Below are 11,973 nucleotides of genomic sequence, written 5' to 3'. Positions count from 1 at the left end.
TATTTTACGTCATCAGTATTTCATGTAACGCTCATGCATTATGTACAATATTACATATTTTAGTCAATTAAAATCATATTAAGACAAATAGCATTTAAACGTTTATAAAAGAAATTCATTTATTTGGTTTGCTCACATATGATCAATTTTTAAAACATATCGGACCCTACCAAGTAACACGATGATCTGACAAACCCATCTACTGGTTAGTACAGATCTGGTCCATAATAACTCTGTCGCAGTGTATCGCGTGTTTAGCAACAACAAATTTTGCTTTAATAAAAGTTTGGTAATGGTATTCAGTGGAAGTTACTGAATATATTAAGCTGGAAAACTCTTATGAAAAGATGTTCGAGGTATGATAAAAAGATTTTTAAGACTGCTGTTACAGGTGCCAATACAGAAGCAGTGAGTTCACTGAGGTATGTATACAATTCATATAGTGACCAACTCCAGGAAAAAACAAATTTGTTCACCCTTTATATCTGTGTTGCAAACTACAAGGAACACAAAAATATGAAATTACTGAAAAGGTTGTTTCAGTTACTTTCATCAGTAAAATAAAAGTAAAAAAGACGTTTGTCTTAATCGAGAATATTATAAAGTTAGTTATATCAGATGAAGCTAGAAACATTATTTGTATTTGACAGGAAAAAAAAAAAACTTTTAAAAGAATACAAACTTAAATGTCTGAACATAATCTCTGCCGAACAAAAATTGTTAGCTAGAATAGCAGCATAACAGGTGTCTGTTTGTTTGTTTATGTTTTGAATTTTGTGCAAACTTATACGAGAATTATCCGCATTAGCTGTCCTTGATTTAGCAGTGTAAGACTAAAGGGAAAGCAGCTATTCATCTCTTGGACTACTCTTATCAATGAATAGTGGGATTGACCCTACATTGTAACATCCTCACGGCTGAAAGGGTGAGCATGTTTGGTGTGACGGGGGATTTGAACCCATGATCCTCAGATTATGAGTCAAGTGCTTTAACAGCCGGGCCAACAGGAGTCATGTAGGTATGTAGCACTACTACTGCTTGAAGTTTGTTGCATGCAAGAATAATTTGAAGCACGCAAATTAAGGAGTGCATTGGGAGTGAAAGACTTGTGGTATGTGAAAAATTTGAGGGCAGCACTGAACAAGGATAGGTACGTAAGCGAGCAGAAGTAAGTTACTTTGTTGAAATTGGTATAGAAAATCAAGTCTAATTTTAACATACCTTCCACAAGTTATACAAATTTTGAATCTAATTAAACTAATTTTGGTACACACATATATATATATATATATTCCAAAAAAAGGAGTACTGCTAATGCCTTATTTCAAAATTAATTATTATACATTATCATAACAATAAGCTGAAAGACAAGTTAGCCATAAATGAGGTAATTTGAAGCAACTATCAAAACAACTAAAGAAAAGAACTAAAGAAAACACTGCTATGACAGGGTCAAACAAAAATAACTTATTAAAGTATAACAACAGAAATCCAAAATAAAACTTTTTTAACAACTAGAATACAAATTCTACCACTTCCAAAAAACAATTAGTAAACTAATGTCTGTTCAAGTCTTGATACAAACATTAATAAACAATACATCATAAATCTCAATGTTATTAATTTCATTAAATGTTGAGGAAAGTAGGTAAAAGAACCAGAAGAAGAAAAACCTTTTTTACCAGAGAATAACACAATGTTTCAAAATTTAACCACTTAAAATCTCACACAATAACAAGCAATAATTCTAAATCATTTAAGATCAAGGGAAGTTTTCATTTAGTAATTTAGACCACAAGGTCAAATCTACATAATCTTTCACAACATTAAAATTTATATATCACCACTGGAGGAAGCTTGTGTCAGTTTCATAATATACACAAACCCAAAATCAACACGCTCTGAACAAAGTGGAAGTTAGTGATTTAAGAGAACTAAAACTCATAGCTGAACTAAATTACAGAAGGTGTAAGAAATGAATGGTAACAAAACTATCACAAAATAAAAGTAGAATTTGTTGTTTGACAAGTGTTTACAAATGTCCGTGATGCATTACATTATTTTAGTAATTCAGTATTAGGAACAAATTATTTCTAAAACCAGTATTTCACTCAGAAAATGCATCAAAGTGTTACTATTTGATATTATTGTGGCCAATCTTACAAGATAAACATGTCATAGATCAGCAGAACAAGCATGTGAATGTAAATCATAAGTAATTAGGACCAAAACTATAAGTAGACCTGTTATGAAAATAAAATGCTTCAAATTTAAAAGTTCAATTAGCATGACTGTCACTAGTCACTTCAAAGTAATACTTCCTGGACAATAAACCACTCAAAAAAAACAAGGTGAAATTAACTAACGTCATATGGGTTACTTTCCAGTACCCATGTAAAAGACAAGGAAATATTCTGTTTTATAGAAAAATCTTCTTCTTCTTATAGTTACTAAAAAAAAAAGGTCACATTTTAAGAATGAAGAAAAGGTAAGATTGTTAATACATTGAGATCATCTTAATATGATATACAACTTTCTTTGGAAAAGTTATTAATTTGAATATTTATTCATATTCACAAACATTTTATATTATATTCATCTAATTGAATTTTGAAAAATAGGTAAATAATTGTGTATAAAGGAACTTTGCTCTTTCTGTGATGTTGCTTTACCATGGATCTGTATAGTAGGTAGAACTTCATTTTTTACACAATTTATGATTGTACTTTCAAATTCATGTAAGTCTACATTTCCTACTGTAAGTTTCATGTTTTAGCTAGAATAACAAGGCCTGTCCAAGAAAAGAACATCTAATGGATAGAACAAAGGCTATACTCACTTGAAGATTTACAGACTTGGGGTGAATTCTTTCTCCAGAGCTATATTTAGTATTAAATGATTGTATTAAAGATTATTTCTTTTATGAATAAAAGAATATTTTGTGCAATAAAAAATAACAATATTAAGTAGATATTTACACATCATAAGAATAATATGTGTATACTGTATGAATGTAATTTTTTAGAAAAAAAAATTGCTGTAAAGGTGATCATCACGAAGAATAAAACATGCCTCAATTTTTTTTTTTCTCAGATTTAAATCTAAAAGATATTATTAATCTTTCTTTACACAATCTGGGAAAACATGTCAAAACTTATGAGTATGTGGCAAATACCAGCAAGTTTGCTATATGGCTATATTTGAGACTGAAAGAACCATCAGGCAATGCAATAATCCAATTTGGTAAACAGATGTTTAATTTATTATCAAACAATTTCTATTGCTTATGTTTCACACATTGTACAATTATTTTTGTTTTAAAACCCCAATAATAAAATAATTTTATTTTGTACAGATTACAGAATGAAGCACAGAATTAATTGCCTAATTATATAAATATTAATATTATTAAAAATAAACAATGTGTGTGTTTTGTTATGGCAAAGCCACATCAGATTATCTGTTGTGTCCACTGAGGGAAACATAACCCCTGATTTTAGTATTGTAAATCTGAAGACTTATATTTTACCACAGGGGAACTATAAATAAAGAAATTATTTTATAACAGTTATGTAACTGAATGTATCTTTTTTTTTTTTCACTGAGGTTTGTCTACAAGTAAAACTACATCACATCAAGTACATTCAGGCCATTTTTTGGAGCCATAAAAAGAGGTTCCCTTCCACTATCAGCAATAGATATATTGTAATATTGCAATTTATTGTAATATGGTAGTAATAAGGAATAAACTTATTTATGTAAATGAAGTGTGTAAATGGAGTAGATATATATCTGACTTACAAATTCATAACAAATTAACAAATATTATATTGTATGTTTACCAGGCTATAAAACCAGTGATTTTATATTAGGTGTTTAAATTGAGCACTATTTCAAACCAAATTTTATGAAACACCATTACAAAGATGTCAGGTCTGTAACAGTAGCAAAATTGAAGATTCATTTAATTGTACAATATAATTAGTTGATTTTTTTTTCAAGAAAGTTGCCACATTTTGAATTTATTTATGAAAGTTTTATACACAGTTCAATAAAATATTTATTGTAACATGGTCTTGGGCTGACTTGCAGGCAGACCGAGTGAGTTGTTTCAGCTTAGTCATTGGAGTTTCGACTAATACTACCTGTTGTTACATGAAATATTTATTTGAAGAGAGGATACAGTGGGCAAATAGAGCACACAGGTACTAATTCAAGGGTTTAAAGTTAAAACAAAGAGACTTGAGACTAAGACTTCCAATAACACTTTTATTTAAGTCATCAAACAATTAATATTTACACACATATAAATATATACATAATTTATTTTTATTCATGTTTATCATTAGCATTCATTTTAACTCTACTAACATAATGACTGATGTTTAAGAAAGAATGACATGATAATACTTACAAAGAGCTTGGGCTAAAAATGGTATAACTAAGTATAGCACCATGATGTCAGCTGACTTCCTGTTTGTGATTTTTTACACTTGTCATCACATGGTCAAGGCTTCTCTCTTGTTTAAGAACTTCTAAGTTTATTAGTTAATGATCCTCTTGGAAAGAATAGCTCATAATGTAGCATAGGTCCACCATCTAAGGTTTTCTTGGTTTCAACATCCAAATTTGCTTAACCCCTTTTAACCTCAATAGCATCAATTCACTTCATTTCAAACATACAATGGACAGTTTCTCATCTTTAGTTTATAGCTTGCATAACCCCTTTTAATGTTGATAGTGTCTATCTGTTCCAATCTAAACAATTAGAGGATGTTTTCAGCAGCTTTCTCTGAATCTCTGTTTTAAATAACTTTTCTGTTATACTTGATAGCATCAGTTTATCTTAAACTAGATATTATTTGATCATACAGCAACAACTTTCTTTGTATGTTCTTGAGCTATCATTGTTCTATAAACATCATTGCTTCATAAACATATTTTCTTATATTTCATTACTTCCTGTTTATTAAAATAATTATTCGAGGCATGTAGATATCTAGTGATTCCTCATTATTGTATTGCTAGAAAATTTATCTCTTGGTGACAGGATGATCAGGTCAATAATACCTTTTAGTAAATTGCAATTATACTCTTAATGTAAGCTATCCAGTGGATGATTCATGAAGAAATAATACTGGCAGCCTACATAAAATATACTGGTAATGTAGGAAATCCAATGGTATATTCATCATGAAAAGTTGATAGCTGGGTGACTCACGAGATGGACAAGTTACCTGGGAACACTTATTGGAGTTTTTGGATCTTATGCCTCAATAAATCATTTTCTACTTCTAATGACACTGAATTAAATGAAGATCTTCTTGTTTCCTGTTCATGTGAAGCAGCAGCAACACTGATTAAAAGTGTAAGAAGATTGTCTAAAGGTCCTTGTCCACGCAAATGTCTTTAGCAAATTTCTTCAATTTTTTTTTCTTGGAAAAAAAGAAAGATCCATCAATAAAATATATGTAATGAAAGCTATGTTTATTTTAGTGTTTACAGTTCAATGTCCACTTGCACATGTATTTTAATCAGTTGGATGTTTGTATTAACTAAATTACATGTTTAAAGAGGTGGACTAAGGTAGCCATTAATTGCCTAAGTGTGTAAATAACAAATACAGGTGATATTGTTTTATTTTTTTATTTAGCTGTTATAATTTTCCTATACTGAAGGTACTTACCTACTCCCACAATATTAGGTATTAGATATTGTTCAATGCTGTTCCCTATATGTGAACTTTTTCTTTATGCATGTCAAACCTTTCACTACCATGAAATTACTATATTTTTCAACATGTCTCTCATGTATATCATCATGTGACACTTCTTAACCAATAGTAGCATGATATGCTCACATGACATATGTGACTCCCTCTACCAAACTATCACTTCAAAGTTTTGTGAACAACTAAAAATAAATCTAGCAACTGTTGATCTGAAAATGGATAGTCCACATGATGGTAAAAATGGGTGAACTGATCAAAGGTTCTCAGGGGGCATAGCATGCTGATCCTCTCACTCAATTATGAGACAAACTGATCAGCATGTACCCAAATATCAGAGGAGTAAGGAAAAATACAAAAAAATGTTTGGGAAGCTTGTTCATGCAGTAAGGAAGAACAAGGTGAATAAGAGATAAGGAAAAGGGATAAAACATCGTGAACCTCAGACAAAATTTGTAAAGATCAAATTAGGTATAGGTGATTCCTCAGACTGTCAATGGGAAGGAACAAAAAAAAAACTATAGGTGGGAAAAGACAATCAAAATCCTTGTTATGATGCGTTACATGTTATTTTACTGACATAATAGTAGGACCAAATTAGTTCTTAAACCAGCATTTCTCTCAGAAAATACATCTAAGTGAAATCACCAGAATAACAAGTAAAGGTTCATGAAATTGAAGTGCAGAAATATAGTGACAAGAATGAACCATTTGTAGAATGGACAGCAACTGCCTGTTGTGGAGAGACAAGTGTAGAGGACTTTTGAAAAGTAATCACTCTGTATGGTGGAAGAAAAAAAAAGATTTGTCATACGAGAAGCACTAGGCACACAAAAGAGTGTCTTAAACACTGTCAAATTAGAAGTGATAGTTTGGTAGAGGAGTGTAGAGGGAGTCACATGCTACTATTGGTTAAGAGGTGACACTATTTAAATGTGAGATATGTTGGTTGAAAGAAAGGTGGAGGAGTGGAAGGCTTGTGGCACATGTAAAGAAAAATTTGCATATTGAGAGCAGCATTGAATGAGAGTAGCTTGTGAATGGAGGTAAGTACTATATCGTAATTTACAAGTGATGAACCATGACACTTACAACCTGAATATATCAGAAATAATGAATCTATACCTGCATAAGTATTGTACATGAAATTACACTTTCAAAAAAAAAAAACTTGTCAAAAGACTTTACCCTTTCTCTGTAGATGAGAAACTATTCTCATTCCATTTGTATTTAGTTGGCCCTTCTGGTTTTCCCTTAGGAAAGAAGTGCCACCTACAATACCTGCTGTTAGAGGTTGGTGTGAAATACTTGCACCTATTAAATGTTAAGGTAGTTGGAAAACTCTATGCTACCATTATTTATTTTTACATATGAATGTGTGTAGTGCCTTTCATGTTTACAACTTTAATTATAGATTTTTTTTATATGTAAATTACAATAATCAATACAAGAACTAGGTCTGATGCCAAATTAATCTTGCAAAAAATGTTAGATTTACATTTCAAATTTTAACTTAGCATTCCATTCAAACAAATGAACCCTGCAGGTATTCATTAATAATGGCAGTAATTAGTATTATACAATACTGGCACTTGGTACAACATGGATTGATACTTATCAATGTTTTGTAAAATAGTAATTTCATTTTGATTATACTATAGTCATATATCCAAAATGACTGAGGAAAGGCAAACACTTTGGCAACTTGAAAACTTCTTTGCACCATGAGAAAACTACTATATTACTAAAGAATACCAGGTATATTTAATACTATCAAAATCAGTGTGAAGGAAAGAAAATAAAAGCACATAACATATAGAGATATTCCAAATATCTGAAAGTTCTGTGATGATTATGACAATTTCTTTGCTTCACGAGAAAAAATTTGCATATAAGTAAAGAGAAAAACCAGAGAAATCCGATGACACAAAAACTGGCATGGAACAACGAAATTAAAGAGCCTATCATGTAAGCAGATGTATATGATTATACTATAAACACATATCCAAAATGACTTAGGTATGACAAACATTTATTGTTTTGAAATTTCTTTGCAACAAAACTTATAAATTACTTTAAAAAAAAATCACATGAATTCAATGACACCACACCAGTGAAGATCAAAGAGAACATAAGATTATAATACACTCACACATCCAAACCACCTAGGTAGGAAAGCCTTTTGGTGACTCTGATAACGTATTTGCTCCATTAACAAAATTTATACATTGAAAAGGAAAATAGGTAAATTTGATGGAGAAAGTGTGGAGCAAAGAAATTAAGAGACTATAATATACACAGGTATATGCACTTTTACTTTGTGCTTATATTGTAATTGATTAATGTGAATGAAACATTCTGGTGACTCTAAAATTTCTTTACTCCCTGAAAAAAACTTGCTATTATTACAGAATTAAAATACAAATTCAAGGACACCAAACTCAGCAAGGATTAAAGAAAATAATGGCCTGTAACATAAAGAGACATACTATAAGGATATATCTGAAATAAATGAAGATTGAATAACCTTCTAGCAACTCTAATAATTTCTTTGTTCCACAACAAAACTTGAATATTTTCAAAGAGTAAAAGCAGACACATTCATTCACATCACATAAGCATGGAGAAAATAATTTATGGAAGTATGATATATATCCCAATTGACTGAGACATGGAAACCCTCTAATGACTCATAATTTATTTGCTCCACAACAAAACTTGCATATTATTGAAGAAGAAAACCAGATGAATACAATGACAACAAACCTGGTGAAGTGCAAAGAAAATAATGGACTATAACATATGCATTTAAACAAAATACTTTCGGCAAGAAAATCCCTCTGATGATTTTTTTTGCAATGTGACAAAACAAGATGAATCCTTTGATGCTTAATTTGACTTGAAGCAAAGTAAACAAGGACTTGTATAAAAAAAAAATATATACACACACACACAGATAACTGTGTTTGTACTGTATGCATATATCCAAAACAAGCTAGTTATTGGTGGCTCTGAAAATTTTCATGCATTACAACAAAACTTTTATGTTATTACAGAAGAAACCCTAAAAAATTCATTGACATTTTGGTGTAGGCACAAAGTGGAAGTACATATATCTATGTATATTATGGGACATTATTTTCTTTCCTACACATTAATCTTTTTCTTTTTTCTTTGTTGGTGGCACTGGAATAATTTAGGTTCCCCTCTAACACTTTGCAAGTTTTGTTGTGGAGCAAAGAAATTATTATAGTTGCCAGAGGATTTTTCTCACCATAATCACATTAGGTATATTTATATATTATAGTCTCTTAATTTCTTTGTTTCATGGTGATGTGATTTCCTTGATTTCAACTGCTATTCTTCTTCAATAATGTGTATATATTCATTCATTAAGCAAATTAATTATTAAATTCACTAGGTTTTTTCCATACTTCAGTCATACTGGGTGGGTGCATACAGTGCAACTACTTATTTGCCAAGCCATTATTATACTTATGCCATGCCCATTTTAGCATCGCTGGATTTTTCTGGTCCTTTTCTTCAATAATGTGCAAGTTTTTTTGCAGAACCAAGAAATTATCGGGTAGTCAGTGTGTTTTCCCATATCCGAGTCATTTTTGGAGAATAAACATTGCATAACTGCATGTACTTGTGTATATTACAGTCCCTTACTTTCTTTGTTCCATAATGATTTAGGTGCTGTTGAATTCAATTGCTATTTGTATTTAATAATATATGTTTTATTGCAGAGCATAGAAACTCTCTGTCACCAGTCTTCTGTACCTCAGTTGCTTGGGGTATATGCATACAATATAAGCACATATATCACAAACTCTTATTTTATACAATCTACTCCAAGTTTGATGGCACTGAATTTGTCTAGTTTCTTCATCAATAATATGTAAGTTTGTCATGGAGCAAAGAAATTTTCAGTTGCTAGATCACTGTTCATGCCTAAATGATTTTGAGTCAAATTATAACCCTTCATTTCTTGCTGATTTTCTTGTACTACAACTTGCCTTGTTTCTTGTTTTTCTATAGCATGCAAGTTGTTGTGCAGAACAAAGAAATTTTGAGTTGCCAGATTGATTTTCATAGTTTAGTTGTTCTGGACACATGAAAATATATCGGATATTTTTTTATTCTCTTTGCTTCACACTACAGTACATTATTGTTACAGAACTACAATTTGTTTATTATTTCTTGCAACCAAACTTTTGATAATTGTATTGAAATTTCACTTTATATGTATTGCCTTAAACTATTTTGATATTTTTCTGCTTATTTCTGGAAAATGAATAACTCAGTACTCACAGTACTATAGTTGAGTAAGTATTTTTCATAGATTATAATTATTTAGTATTCCGTGGAATAGTCTTTCATCTACGTTATATCCACACTCGACCGTAATGCCCAAGTAGGAATAGGCCTAATACTTTACTATAAACAGTCTGTTTAATTTTTAAATTTACATTAAAGTTGTCAATATTGTTTATCATGCCTGATCCAGTCTCTCCAATCTATGCTACAGTACCGCATGCTTGTTTTTCTTTTGATCGAATTACCACTCAACTCAACAGTCATTTGTCGACATAATTCATTACATATATTGTGAAGAGTGGATGATTTTTTTCTTCTACGAAATACAAAATTATTATTATTCCAATGTAACAGTAATAGTAATACCTTCAGCGAACATTTTATATAGGCTACATCACTTACATTGACTATAGTATCGTTTTAAATTTTATTGTGGAGAAAGAGTTGAAATACATTCTTAGCCGTTTTAAGTTTAATGTATCTCAGGGTGGCTGGTATGGGTATCAAAACTTTTACTAATAAAGTAGAGAACAATCTTTCGACCTTAGGTCATCTTCAGGTTAACAAAGCCGTCCCGAGATACATTTTTACTTCAAATGAGTTTCTCGTCATCACGTTTTAATTTTAGGTGGTTATCTAAAAGTAAAGCATACTTCATACCTCACTATATGTAGCCGGTGTTTCCTTTATCATCAGTTGTAAATATACAGCAAGATAATCCATTGTTTAATTGCGATTGGTTTGTACGTATTGAAATTAACACAACAATACTGAAGCATTAACACCCCTACCAGTTATAGGTTCGGTATGTTTTGGTTTGATAAGTAATAAATTACAAGTTCAGTACGTCACACTTTACGGAATGGGTAGATTGTCTCGTTTATATCATTAGTATTACTCCCAAAGTGTGAGCGTAAATAAGTTGTGAACTTGTCATTTAATAAACGTGAATCAATAGTATTGAGTTTTAATTCATGTAGAATCAACTTTGATAATTGTTGTGATTTAAGTAATGTGCACAAAAGAAAAAAACTGAATTGCTTAAAATTTATTAAAAGTATGGATATATTGCAACATTTCAGGGGGAAAAACATTTCTGTCACGTGTACCTTATGGCCCTTTGGGTATGGAAATGAAAAAATATTTTGATAATTGGTAAGTGTAGATATAATCACGATAACGTGTGTAACGAAAATTTATAAGTATTTATGTAGCAGGTGATAACTGTATTAGATTTAATGGAATAAACATTAAAATGAAAATAAATGACATAGAATTGACTTTGAAACAATCTCTGTGACCAAACCAATAAGGTCATCATTAGAAGTGAAACCTGAGGTTTTAGCAACACCTGAGGACCATGGCTCAGTCTGTAAGTGCCTATTACAAGGTTACAGTGTGGAAAAGCAGAAATGACATTACTTGTGCTTCTTATCTCTGTGCTAACCATTACATCTTTTAGTTGAGAAGAACTTTCCTTAAACTGAAATTATGCAGGAAGAAAGGGTTAAAATGTCAGGAAAATCTGTGAGAGTAATACACTTGCTGGATATTAGCAATGTTTTAACCTTCAATCTCCATGACAGCAGCTGTGGATACTGATATTAGGGAGGGAGCCTCTATCTTGACAGCTCAACAGCAACAAGTAGCATACTATAGACAAGAATTTGCCATAAGAAAAAAAGTAGGACCACAATATGCACACAAACCAAAATACTGAAACAACTTGCACATCATGAGGTTTAGGTTCAAAAGTATCACTATGAACAACAGGCAGCAGAGAGGATTTAGGCCTGAGTTATTTTAACCTCTGAAAGGATGATAATCTGCTGAGATGAGCTAGCAAAGAATGAAAAAACACTTTTTTAGGGTCCAAAAGATCCATTTCTGGATCGTCACAATGCACTGTAAATTTAGCACTG

The 11,973-nt window shown here is 31.0% G+C and overlaps 1 long non-coding RNA gene across 1 annotated transcript; it reads right to left on the bottom strand.

Moving 5' to 3' along the window:
- Positions 1-4,258: 4,258 nt before the first annotated feature.
- Positions 4,259-10,851, bottom strand: LOC143255270 (uncharacterized). The gene is made up of 3 exons (XR_013030491.1): positions 10,712-10,851; positions 5,687-7,042; positions 4,259-5,435 (listed from the first exon to the last, which is right to left on the bottom strand). It is a non-coding gene; the product is annotated as an uncharacterized LOC143255270 (long non-coding RNA).
- Positions 10,852-11,973: the final 1,122 nt, after the last annotated feature.

This window comes from Tachypleus tridentatus, chromosome 7 (genome assembly GCF_004210375.1).
Source record: "Tachypleus tridentatus isolate NWPU-2018 chromosome 7, ASM421037v1, whole genome shotgun sequence".
NCBI classification, from domain to species: domain Eukaryota; kingdom Metazoa; phylum Arthropoda; class Merostomata; order Xiphosura; family Limulidae; genus Tachypleus; species Tachypleus tridentatus.
Note: the sequence above shows the minus strand (reverse complement) of the source record. Positions and strands in the feature narration are given on the sequence as shown.